Below are 13,606 nucleotides of genomic sequence, written 5' to 3' on the forward strand. Positions count from 1 at the left end.
TAGTCAATCAGCCAAAACGTGTTTAGTGTCTTTAATTTGCTTTTTTATAATATTGCTGAAGTTCAGCCTTTTCCATCTCGACGCACAGAAACATGATGTGACCATTACGGTAGCGTTGACTACTGTAATGGTCTTCTTACTGATCTTACGTTAGATTTTAAGGTTCTTTCGCTTGTTTTAAAGCTGTAAATGAGCTGAGGGCCACATTGTTTAGGTGATCTTAGATCTGGAGATACTGACCGTCTGGAAAAAAACACAGTGAATGCTCATTCAAGCTCAGTACACATTTTTAAGAGAGAGAAGAAAAAAAACTCTATATATATATATATATAATGTTGGGGGGGGGGGGGGGGGTGGCTAGCACTTTAATGAAGCCTTTTCTTGGTACTGATTATTTTTCTCACATGCTTACAAGAGAGAATGAGCGGTGGAGGAAAATAACAGGAGTCATTATTATTTTTTATTTATCTGTTTTTTGTGTTGAGTAATCTGTGGCCTAATTCAAACCATGCAGGATGCAGGCCCTGTTAGTGGCTGTGTAATTGTACGTTAAAGAGATCAGGATGGAATTAAAGGGGACTTTAACTGCAATAGGATTTCTGCAGGCCCCTATTAAGCTCATTAATTTATAGATTTAATTAAATCCGGAAATGCAGCAATGCGGAAAAGTAACCCGCCATAGGCTAATCTGGGCTGGGTGGCGCTGCGTAACGAGGACTGGGGGATTAACTTGGAGAAAGAGAGCCACCGTGGATGAAATGATCCTCTCTTTGGCTCACGGTGGAATGAGGCCTGGAAAAAAAAAACCCAAAAATCAATAATAATATCTCCCGATTTACAGTCATCAAGGTTTACTTCTCTTTCGAAATGGTTCTCATGAAAGTCCCCCAAGAGCAGCAGCCTGCGTGAAGAATCAATACAACAACGCTGCTGTGGTTTTGCTTAATGCATTCGGCCCTCGGCGTCGTGCGCGAGCGTGAGCGTGGGCTCCGGTGCCGTATATGAAAGAAGCTTTGTTTCATTAGGAACGGGAGCAGAGCGCAGTAGGGATGCAGGATTTTCCATCACTTTCAAGCTCTCTCATTCCAGAAGACGTGAACCGATTATTCTTCCACAGAGCTCTCTGTGCTGCTGGATGGAGGTAATGAAGAATCCCTCTTCATTTAGCCCCTCTTACTGAGAGGGTGGGGCTGGAGATGGAGGAGATGTGGACTGAAGCAGAGCAGCGCCATGAAAAAGCTTCGTTCCAGCTAACGGATAGAAGTGAAGGTGCTAGTTTGAGAAGAAAATCCGATTCCCCCAGTTTACTCACCTCAGTCGGTCAGCCGAGACGGGCTCGGTGTCTGAAGCTCGCGCCTTTAGTTTTGGGATTGGAGCTAAGAGTCTAATGTAGGTAGCAAGTGATGGGCATTTTACCCAGAGACCATCTCAACAAGCGTTGGTTAGTATTGCTCAGTGCACTGAGGAACCCCACAGGATTATGGACGGTGTAAACCACCAATGCAGCACAATTTGATCCAACATAGACTTCAAAGTGCTGTAATGCTGGAAGTAAAGTTAAGGTTTCTTCCTAAATCGTGCTGTAGTTTACCTGATGTTTGTCAAATTTCTTATAAAAATGACATGTTCCACTCCATGTTGATCTTCCTGCGACAATACAGCACCTGTTCCACTTGCATCCACCTCAAGTTTGAAGGGCACATCAAAGTTTGGGTGCAAGGGCCATAGAAGGTGCAAAGTTTGGGTGCAAGGGCCATTTTACACTCATTTGACCACACAAATGAATGATCCACACGAAGCAGATCAGTGAGAGGAGAATCAATGCTGGAGAAGTTTCCACAAAATACACCTTAAATCCAAAATAGCATCATAGATCTGCAGAGTCAATCATAAGGTGACTCCTCCAAGTTCTCTGACGGCTCTATGGGGTGTAAAGACATTAGATTCTTACATAGTATGTAGAACTAAAACTGAGACTTGCCTGTAAAGAAACCGATGGAGTGATGGTTAAATAGGTCAGACCATCTCTTTAACAACGCCACAATTTGAGGCCAGTGGGTGATGTGCAGTCAGCACTTTGCCAATTAGCAGCGAATAAGCTTCCATTATTTAACTACATTAGCTTCATAGCTCCAGAGCTGAAGCTACAGAAGCAAACTTCAGCCATGCCTCGGCTGATCGACTGCATATGGGGTACGAGAGAAAACCTGAGTGAATATTTTACTGAACCATGGCTTTAATTAATGCACTAAGGTGGTCTTGCCTCTATAAACTCTCTCTCTCTGCCACAGTCACTGAGCTGGAAGCTGAATGCACAACGTTGCCCAGCTGAGCTCCACTCCAGACCTCTGGGGAGGGAGTAAAGTGAAGGCAGCGTTGTGGAGAATCGGCACTAAGCTCAGTCCAGATTACACTCCAACAGCCGCAATCAGGCCTCAGTTACTGGAAGACTTTACCATGTTTACCATGTCTGTTTTCAGTTATATTAAACCCAGTTTGGCTGCACATGGATGGATTCAATTACTCTAGTGTAATATAATGTTAATGTACAGAACGATGAACAGAGATGTAGATGATTCTAAAATGACTGAGAAAGGTGTAGAACGTCCAGAATGAAGTTCTAATAAAATTAACGTCCAGAAAGAAGTTCTAATAAAATTAACGTCCAGAAAGAAGTTCTAATAAAATTAATGTCCGGAAAGGAGTTCTAATAAAAATAACGTCCGGAAAGAAGTTCTAATAAAATGACCGTCCGGAAAGGAGTTCTAATAAAAATAACGTCCGGAAAGAAGTTCTAATAAAATGAACGTCCAGAAAGGAGTTCTAATAAAATGAACGTCCAGAAAGAAGTTCTAATAAAATGAACGTCCAGAAAGAAGTTCTAATAAAATGAACGCCCAGAAAGAAGTTCTAATAAAATGAACGTCCAGAAAGAAGTTCTAATAAAATGAACGTCCAGAAAGGAGTTCTAATAAAATGAACGTCCAGAAAGAAGTTCTAATAAAATTCATGTCCAGAAAGGAGTTCTAATAAAATGAACGTCCAGAAAGGAGTTCTAATAAAATTCATGTCCAGAAAGGAGTTCTAATAAAATGAACGTCCAGAAAGAAGTTCTAATAAAATGAACGTCCAGAAAGAAGTTCTAATAAAATGAACGCCCAGAAAGGAGTTCTAATAAAAATAACGTCCGGAAAGAAGTTCTAATAAAATGACCGTCCGGAAAGGAGTTCTAATAAAAATAACGTCCGGAAAGAAGTTCTAATAAAATGAACGTCCAGAAAGGAGTTCTAATAAAATGAACGTCCAGAAAGAAGTTCTAATAAAATGAACGTCCAGAAAGAAGTTCTAATAAAATGAACGTCCAGAAAGGAGTTCTAATAAAATGAACGTCCAGAAAGAAGTTCTAATAAAATGAACGTCCAGAAAGAAGTTCTAATAAAATGAACGCCCAGAAAGAAGTTCTAATAAAATTCATGTCCAGAAAGGAGTTCTAATAAAATGAACGTCCAGAAAGAAGTTCTAATAAAATGAACGTCCAGAAAGGAGTTCTAATAAAATTCATGTCCAGAAAGGAGTTCTAATAAAATTCATGTCCAGAAAGGAGTTCTAATAAAAATAACGTCCAGAAAGGAGTTCTAATAAAATGAACGTCCAGAATTAAGATTTAATTCTATTAAGATCAATTTTAAATGAGTGTATACACACAATCTAGTTTTAAAACTGACGTGAACCTCTTAGCTATGACATTCATATCCAGGCTATCTGGGGTAATTTTGGGAAATTTCCACAGATATTTTATTCTGTATGAATTAGCCAGAAAAATCCCATCAAATTACACTCCTGACCTCCTAAAGCAAATCCAGCTCCAGTACGGATTAGGACACTGCAGCCATGGCGGAGTTCTGCAGTTATAGTCCTCCTTCTGCCTGTGGAGCTCAGTTTGTTTCTCCTTTGACTCAAGTCTCTGTTCCTGAGCTGCATGTGTAGCTGAGGTGTGAAGATAAAGACAATCTGCTCCTGCATGCAGGAGTCAGACTCCTAACATCTGCTTTCGCATTAGTCACTCCTCATCCACAGCAGCACTGTGGTGGCATTTACCTCCGAAAACACCCGGCGTGATTCACTCTCCACCGCAGCGAGGTTCAGCCCAGCTCCTGTACCTGCTGATATGAAGGAGTTACGGGAGAGAAGGCGGGATTTTCTGATTCACTCCTGCTCAAAACGTCTCCATACAGTGAGCCATGTTAATGAAAAGTCTGAGTCAGAGCGCTGATCTCTGCTTAATGTCACAGGCTTTAAATATCAGCCATCCCCCCATTGCCTGGACTCTACTGGCTCATATCAGACAGCATGGAACCACTACACACACCCTACCAGTCGGTCAGGCCCCACACTGCGGCTGTGCGTACACTGCATGCAGTCAGAGGGAGGAATACCGTGGGGAAGATGAGGAATCGCCACAGGTTTCCCGAAAATTGGAGAGAGAAGCTACAGGGAGTTTTCTAATTATTCTCGCACCAGCATGCATCTGCGTCCGAGCTTCCAGAGTTTCCGTTCTGTGCTGGACTCAGGATTGGCTTCAGCGCTGCAGCTTGGCCTGGTAGTGTCACAGTATTTTCCCAATCCAGCCACCCCTCGCTCCCCCACCCCACCAAAGGGATGTAGAGTTTATATACTGTACATTATGCAGGGGTTTTCTTACTGGCCAGCAGTCAGAGTAGTTATACTACATCCACAGTTACACCACACCCTTTTCCGTTGTCACATCACATGCATTTCCATTTACTACACCTGTTTCCATAGTTACACTACACTCATTACTATGGTTGAACTACACCCATTTCCATGGTTACGCTACAATCATTACTATGGTTGAACTACACCCATTTCTATGGTCACACTACACTCATTACTATGGTTGAACTACACCCATTTCCATGGGTACACTACACTCATTACTATGGTTGAACTACACCCATTTCCATGGTTACGCTACAATCATTACTATGGTTGAACTACACCCATTTCTATGGTCACACTACACTCATTACTATGGTTGAACTACACCCATTTCCATGGGTACACTACACTCATTACTATGGTTGAACTACACCCATTTCTATGGTCACGCTACACTCATTACTATGGTTGAACTACACCCATTTCCATGGGTACACTACACTCATTACTATGGTTGAACTACACCCATTTCTATGGTTACGCTACACTCATTACTATGGTTCAACGACACCCATTTCCATGGTTACACTACAATCATTACTATGGTTGAACTACACCCATTTCCATGGTTACGCTACAATCATTACTATGGTTCAAGTACACCCATTTCCATGGTTACACTACACTCATTACTATGGTTCAACTACACCCATTTCTATGGTTACGCTACACTCATTACTATGGTTCAACTACACCCATTTCCATGGTTACGCTACACTCATTACTATGGTTCAACTACACCCATTTCCATGGTTACACTACACTCATTACTATGGTTCAACTACACCCATTTCCATGGTTACACTACAATCATTACTATGGTTCAACTACACCCATTTCCATGGTTACGCTACACTCATTACTATGGTTCAACTACACCCATTTCCATGGTTACACTACACTCATTACTATGGTTCAACTACACCCATTTCCATGGTTACTCTACACTCATTACTATGGTTCAACTACACCCATTTCCATGGTTACACTACAATAATTACTATGGTTGAACTACACCCATTTCCATGGTTACGCTACACTCATTACTATGGTTGAACTACACCCATTTCCATGGTTACGCTACACTCATTACTATGGTTCAACTACACCCATTTCCATGGTTACACTACACTCATTACTATGGTTCAACTACACCCATTTCCATGGTTACTCTACACTCATTACTATGGTTCAACTACACCCATTTCCATGGTTACACTACAATAATTACTATGGTTGAACTACACCCATTTCCATGGTTACGCTACACTCATTACTATGGTTCAACTACACCCATTTCCATGGTTACACTACAATCATTCCTATGGTTGTGCTACACCCATTTCCATGTTTATATTATTCCCATTTCCATTGTTACATTAGTTGTTATGCTTTATATAGTTATGTTGCTCTCATTTCCATGGTTACGCTGCACCTATAGCTGAGTAAGGAGTTGTGAGGACCAGTCCATGTTTATTAGCTGAACGTTAAGACAGTGAAGAAGAAAAGGCAAAAAAAAAACTGGTTTAAATGTTTCGTACTATGGGGTTTCTAAAAAAGAGACTAGTGAGAGCAGAAATAATAAATATTGAAAATAAAGAAATAAAGCGTTTATTTGTATTTACAGCAAAAGTGCTGCTGTTCTTATTTTTGCTCTTGAGGACGGTGAATAATTTGGAGCATACTGCATGTGAAGGCTGTGGGGATTGGAGGCCATAGCCGGAGGGCATGGGGTATTTAGGGCCTGAATGCTGGACGCTGGTTTGGTGTTTAGAGAGCCGGCTGTTGCTGCTTTTGTGGGCAGCTGTACTCTCCAGCTGACCAGCTGCTGTTTCTTGTCCCTCTGCACTGGATGGAGAAGGTCACTCTGCCTGGCCTGACCCAACTCCCACTGCCCCAAGCAACATGGCTGACCCCAAGATGGGCCTTCAGAAAAGTAGAGGTGTAATCTAAGAGAGACCGTGGAGACGTGCCTCGCCGGTATGAAGCTAAACATGAAAAATGAATGAAAGCAGAAAACGCAATGAGACATTAAGATTTAGGAAAAGAACAATAATTTTTCTTCTAAGAAGAACACAGTGTTCAATAATCCCTACAGTGCCACCGTCTTTAGGGGCGGAGCTGAGCGGCGTTTGTTTATTTGATGGTCGTTAATGACGTCTTTAGAGGGCGGAGCTGAGCGGCGTTTGTTTATTTGATGGTAGTTAATGACGTCTTTAGAGGGCGGAGCTGAGCGGCGTTTGTTTATTTGATGGTTGTTAATGACGTTTTTAGAGGGCGGAGCTGAGCGGCGTTTGTTTATTTGATGGTTGTTAATGACGTCTTTAGAGGGCGGAGCTGAGCGGCGTTTGTTTATTTGATGGTCGTTATTGACGTCTTTAGAGGGCGGAGCTGAGCGGCGTTTGTTTATTTGATGGTTGTTAATGACGTCTTTAGAGGGCGGAGCTGAGCGGCGTTTGTTTATTTGATGGTCGTTAATGACGTCTTTAGAGGGCGGAGCTGAGCGGCGTTTGTTTATTTGATGGTCGTTAATGATGTCTTTAGAGGGCGGAGCTGAGCGGCGTTTGTTTATTTGATGGTCGTTAATGACGTCTTTAGAGGGCGGAGCTGAGCGGCGTTTGTTTATTTGATGGTTGTTAATGACGTCTTTAGAGGGCGGAGCTGAGCGGCGTTTGTTTATTTGATGGTCGTTAATGACGTCTTTAGAGGGCGGAGCTGAGCGGCGTTTGTTTATTTGATGGTCGTTAATGACGTCTTTAGAGGGCGGAGCTGAGCGGCGTTTGTTTATTTGATGGTTGTTAATGACGTCTTTAGAGGGCGGAGCTGAGCGGCGTTTGTTTATTTGATGGTTGTTAATGACGTCTTTAGAGGGCGGAGCTGAGCGGCGTTTGTTTATTTGATGGTCGTTAATGACGTCTTTAGAGGGCGGAGCTGAGCGGCGTTTGTTTATTTGATGGTTGTTAATGACGTCTTTAGAGGGCGGAGCTGAGCGGCGTTTGTTTATTTGATGGTTGTTAATGACGTCTTTAGGGGGCGGAGCTGAGCGGTGTTTGTTTATTTGATGGTTGTTAATGACGTCTTTAGAGGGCGGAGCTGAGCGGCGTTTGTTTATTTGATGGTTGTTAATGACGTCTTTAGAGGGCGGAGCTGAGCGGCGTTTGTTTATTTGATGGTTGTTAATGACGTCTTTAGAGGGCGGAGCTGAGCGGCGTTTGTTTATTTGATGGTTGTTAATGACGTCTTTTATCACTTTTGCTTGTATCTACTGGAATACTTGCTGAATTGAATTACCAAGATTCATTGTGTCTTTATTGTTATTAGAGCTTTTAATTGTAAGTTACATACACAATTGTTTACATTAATGTTTTTATATTTAATTTACAGTCTATATTAAAATTTGAGTTCCGAGGTTTGAAATCAAGGCTTGATTTGAGAGTTACAGGTTTGATTTATTACACTGCTCTTTTTAAATGCCTGTTTTCTCGTGAAATAAAAGGACAGAAATCACAGAAATAACTTTTTTTCATCAAAAATTCAGATCATGATAAAATCTCTCCGTGTACCTGAATCAGAAACTTTTTCTGTGTGGTACGAGGAAGAAGTCCATTGCAGACTGGGAGCGTAGTCCGTTTAGCTGGTTTTTCAAGGTTTCTGTGACGTGATTTTGGAGGCAATCCTCGACTGGAGCAGCAACACTGAGTCTTTATTAAATAATGGCTGTGATTTATTGAAATGGATTTGCCGTTTTGGTGACAGACCTCAGCGAGTGGAGTGTTTCGGCGGCGGAGTGTGGGCTGAAGCAGGAGGGGGAGGTTTTTTGATTTATGGGCCGGGTGCAGATATGACATTATCTCTTCCCCTGTTTGATCACCTGAATGACAAGTGGCAGAAACTCAGGGGAACTTGTTATCGTAGACCGCACTAAAAGTGTGTTCGGCTGCCAGAACCTTATCCGAAGCCAATCAGTCAGATGTTCATCCAGCCTTAGTCAGCGCCCAGAGTACCGGACAGCGAGAGAGAGAGAGAGAGAGAGAGAGAGAGAGAGAGAATGAGAGAGAGAGAGAGAGAGAGAGAGAGAGAGAGAGGGAGAGAGAGGAGATAGAAAAGAGAGAGAGAGAGAGAGAGAGGGAGAGAGAGAGGAGAGAGAGAGGAGAGAGAGGAGAGAGAGGGAGAGAGAGGGAGAGAGAGAGGAGAGTGAGAGGAGAGAGAGGAGAGAGAGGGAGAGAGGTAGAGAGTGAGGGAGAGAGAGGGTGAGAGAGAGAGAGAGGGAGAGAGAGAGAGAGAGAGGGAGAGAGGGAGAGAGAGAGGGAGAGAGGGAGAGAGAGAGAGAGAGAGAGAGGTAGAGAGAGAGGGAGGGAGTGAGAGAGAGAGAGAGAGAGAGCGAGAGAGAGAGCGAGAGAGAGAGAGAGAGAGAGAGAGAGAGAGAGAGAGAGAGAAGGGCTGTAGGATCTGATATGTGCGGCTGATGAGGAGAGAATGGAAAGGCATGAGTGTGTGCAGAGTGTGTTTGCAGTGTGTTCGGAGGCTGAAGACCCCTGAGGGCTCGGCTCCTGGTTCACAGGTCGATCGACTGAGTGCTGGAAGTTTACAGCAGGCGGAGAGTAAGAGCATGTTTTCAAAACACTGAAATAAAAACCGCCTCTCACCACCGTCAAACACACAGATAATAAACCAGCTTCATCTACAGGAACTTCACACGGCTTGTCCTGCAGTGTATCTGCACTGTTTAACCTCTTACACTCCACACAACTCGCTTTCAAAGCACTCAGTCATTTTTAATACACACTAAATAAATCAGCATTGAATCATTTATAATACACTGAGTAATTCATACTAAATACTCAATAATTCATAGTAGATACTAGAATTCGTAGAAGATGCTAAATAATTCATATTAGATACCAAATAATTCATGATAGATACTGAGTAATTCATAATTACTGGATAATTCATGATAGATACTAAGTAACTCATATTTACTGTAGAACTCATAGTAGATACTGAGTAACTCATAATTACTGTATAACTCATAGTAGATACTGAGTAACTCATATTTACTGTATAACTCATAGTAGATACTGAGTAACTCATAATTACTGTATAACTCATAGTAGATACTGAGTAACTCATAATTACTGTAGAACTCATAGTAGATACTGAGTAACTCATAATTACTGTATAACTCATAGTAGATACTGAGTAACTCATATTTACTGTATAACTCATAGTAGATACTGAGTAACTCATAATTACTGTATAACTCATAGTAGATACTGAGTAACTCATAATTACTGTATAACTCATAGTAGATACTGAGTAACTCATATTTACTGTATAACTCATAGTAGATACTGAGTAACTCATAATTACTGTATAACTCATAGTAGATACTGAGTAACTCATATTTACTGTATAACTCATAGTAGATACTGAGTAACTCATATTTACTGGATATCTCATAGTAGTTACTGAGTAACTCATAATTACAGTATAACTCATTGTAGATACTGAGTAACTCATATTTACTGTATAACTCATAATGGAGCTGGGTTACATTGTAAATGAGGGTCTTCCTCAGGGCACCCCTAGTTTGAATGAAGGTTGATTGATTGAGTGGCAGGCAATGCTAAGATATTCATTAATATACAGTGTAAAAAATGTACACATTAATAAACATGTTCACCTTTGTGTAGACTTTATGAACGACACTGGGAGCAGCATTAAACTTCTGACACTGTGAAAGGATAAACGCTGTGGGTGAGTAAGCTGGACTGAAAGTTATGGTGTCCTCTGCGGCCGCAGCCCCCTCCCCTCCCTGGTTTTAGCAGTATTTACTGGTTATCCTGTTCCATCCATCTTGCGCACATTTCCCTGCTCTCAGGGTGAGATGGCCTCCAGCCAGTGCTGCTCCGCGCTGCTGTAAATCTGGCTGTATTGTTCGCGGAGATGCTCAGTCCCAAACAGCCTGTCATCATAAGGATGAACATCCAGGCTTGAGGAGATCCCCCACCCCCCAACTGTGCATGGAGGGTAGTTACCAAGCCTGATTTGACCACAAAGTGCTGTAGTAGTTTTCCAAGAAAATACGAGGAATACAGTTTGTTGTGATTTGATTGGCTGACTTGTTTGTAATAATGAGTTTGTGTGATTTTCTCAAATTTGCCAAAACACAGTCTCAATAACAATAACAACACGGCTCTGTCTGTCAGCAGACTTTATGATACTGCACGCACTGCAAATTCATACCAGATTCAAAAGACTTGAAACAAAAACGGATTTTTAACTGCCCAACCAGGATGCTGTCCTGGTAACTCCGCTGTCTGACTAATATGTGGTGTAGGGCAAAGGTTCTCATACTAGTCCCAGGTCAGCCTACCTCAGGTCCTCAGGTATACCCCCATACTCTACCCCTGTGTGTAGCAAGTTGGGTTGGAACATAAATGTGGACCCTCCAGGCGTCCCTGAGAACTGGTTTCAGAACCACTGCTGTACAGAGTCAGAGTTTGGGTCAGAGTTTGAGGATGACACCCAGGTCTCGCACCTCAGATTTAACCCATAAGAACCCAGACCCAGTTCACCTTAAAGGAGGATTATGAGGGATATAGAGAAGACCAATTGGACCATGAGGAACACATTCCTGAATTGCTTTTTGAAATTCTACCTCCTAGTGTTAAAATTCTGTAATGTTACTTATGTGACATCGGGAGTTTATAGTAAATATATGCTGTGTTTAAAACTTGCGCTGGACTGCATCCAGGAAGCTCAGGACGTTAAAGCTGTGTAAGTAACTTTCCAGACCTGTTAAAGTGTTTGTGACACACATCACCATGGGTCCTGTTGGGTTAATGAAGGTTAGTTCACTGACAATCTCTGCTTTGTGTGCAGTAGATCCACTTAGAAGAATCTCAGTTTTATCTTTCTTAATTAATATTTCAGGAAATTGCTGTTTACACTGCAAAAAATGATAATCTTAGGCAAGAGAAATGATCTTAAGCCTGGTGAATTGATCTAATGTTCTTTAAGTCGAGATTGACGAAAGCTTGTTATGAGATGATGTAACTTATTTCTAGACACTGTGTTTTCAATCATTTTATTAAGTAAAATTATCTCACTGTAGTGGCAGATCATTTCGCTTATTTTAAAAAATGTACTTGAAACAGGCAAAATTATACCAATTTTGTGAGAACAGACACTTTAAATGAGTAAATAAGAAATAGAAATAAGTTGAATAATCTCATAATATTCATACAACCTCCTCAAAATGAGAAATATTAGATATTTAGGCCCAGTCCCATCTCACCCCTCGGCCCTACCACTGAGCCCTTTCCCCTCTGTTTCACGTGTTCTCGTCTAGGTGTGGGGCGTCCCGATTCCTGTTGAGATAGAGGGGTGGGGGTGAAGTGCTGGGGCTACATGAGCCTCCAAACGGAGGCTTTTCAGAGACTCCAAACTGAGAGAGATGAGAAAATGAGAAAAACGGGCGAGACGGAGAACAAGAGACCAGAGAAACCCACAAATGTGGGAATTTACTCTGTTAAAAAATTACAATAACCACTGTTTTCTCTTAATTTAATGTGGTTTCAGTGCATTTTGGTAATTTTTCTTCATAACAAGCATAAAAATCACTAAAAGCTTGCTGATGTCTCGGTAGCTAGCTAGCTAACTCTCCCGTTCCACCTTAAATAGTCCAGCAGTTCTGATGCCTGAATCTCCAGAATGTAACTGCTGCTCCATTTAAGGTGGAACGGGAAAACTCTGACTTCAGCTTCATATCAGTGAAGAATTAGGGGGGGTGATAATAAATAACTGCCCCCCTCTTTGAAGGCGTATGATCCCTAAATGTAACTAAAGCCCAGCAGTGAGGAGCTGAACTTTCCCCTCCTCTGCTGTCCCTGCAGACGGGCAGGGTCGCCTACAGAGCGGCGCTAGTAGCTGTTAATGAAGTGATGCTCTTTTATTAGAGGGGCTCATTTCAGAGGGAAGATCTTAACCACCAAGGGGTTAGTGTGACATCAAAAACAAGGGGTAGGGGTAAAATGAAGAAATGGGACTGGGCCTAAGATCAAATTAGAGATGATTTCTCATGTTCATCTTCCTTTTTTGCAGTGTACAAATTATGATGCATTGCATTGTAATTGTCTACCTCTCTCCAGTCCGGTGCACTCGGGCTAAGTGGGGGAAGATGAGAAGAACCTTTATTAGTCCCACAACGAGGAAATTTAACTTTTTTATTTAAGCCTGCTTTCCTCTCCCACCTCTGCTGCTCAGAGCTGCAGATGAGCTTGTTTGAATCCGAGTGTGAATTTCAGACAGTTCCTCTCTGTCTTTGCTCCTGGTGCTGGAGGTCAGCAATAATCGCTGCTTTTGACGCTATAACCGTGGAGATAGCAGAGGTCAGGAAGTTTGGGCGGCATAAGAGCGCCCCCTGGGGTGCACACACGCCCGCATGAAGGATCAGGCAGAGGACCGATCGATGCATCCCCCTCTCTATCATCACTCAAACGGAGGCGCATCTTCACTTGACCTCCGCGCTTGCTTCGGAATTCGTGTGCATCCGAAAGCCTCCGAGGAGCTTGTTAGCTATTTTATCTTTATTCCTCTCAGCCTGTTCTCCCATCAGAGTCTCCGAGCAGCAGCTGTGTGGATGCAGGTGAGCGATTGGTTTGGTCGGACTCTCCTGAGCTTCACCTCCAAACAGCCCCAGGAGGGAAGCGGCTTCCGTCTGAATTCGCTGGAGATTTCCACCAATGGCACGTAATGACAGGTTATAGAAAATGATGGTTTGTGGGGGGAAATTGAGCAAATGATCTGTGATTGGCTGTGATTGTCTGTCTGGAGCCGCTCAGCGCCCCGTCCAGATGGGGAA

The sequence above is a fragment of the Pygocentrus nattereri genome, chromosome 6 (genome assembly GCF_015220715.1).
Source record: "Pygocentrus nattereri isolate fPygNat1 chromosome 6, fPygNat1.pri, whole genome shotgun sequence".
Lineage (NCBI taxonomy): Eukaryota > Metazoa > Chordata > Actinopteri > Characiformes > Serrasalmidae > Pygocentrus > Pygocentrus nattereri.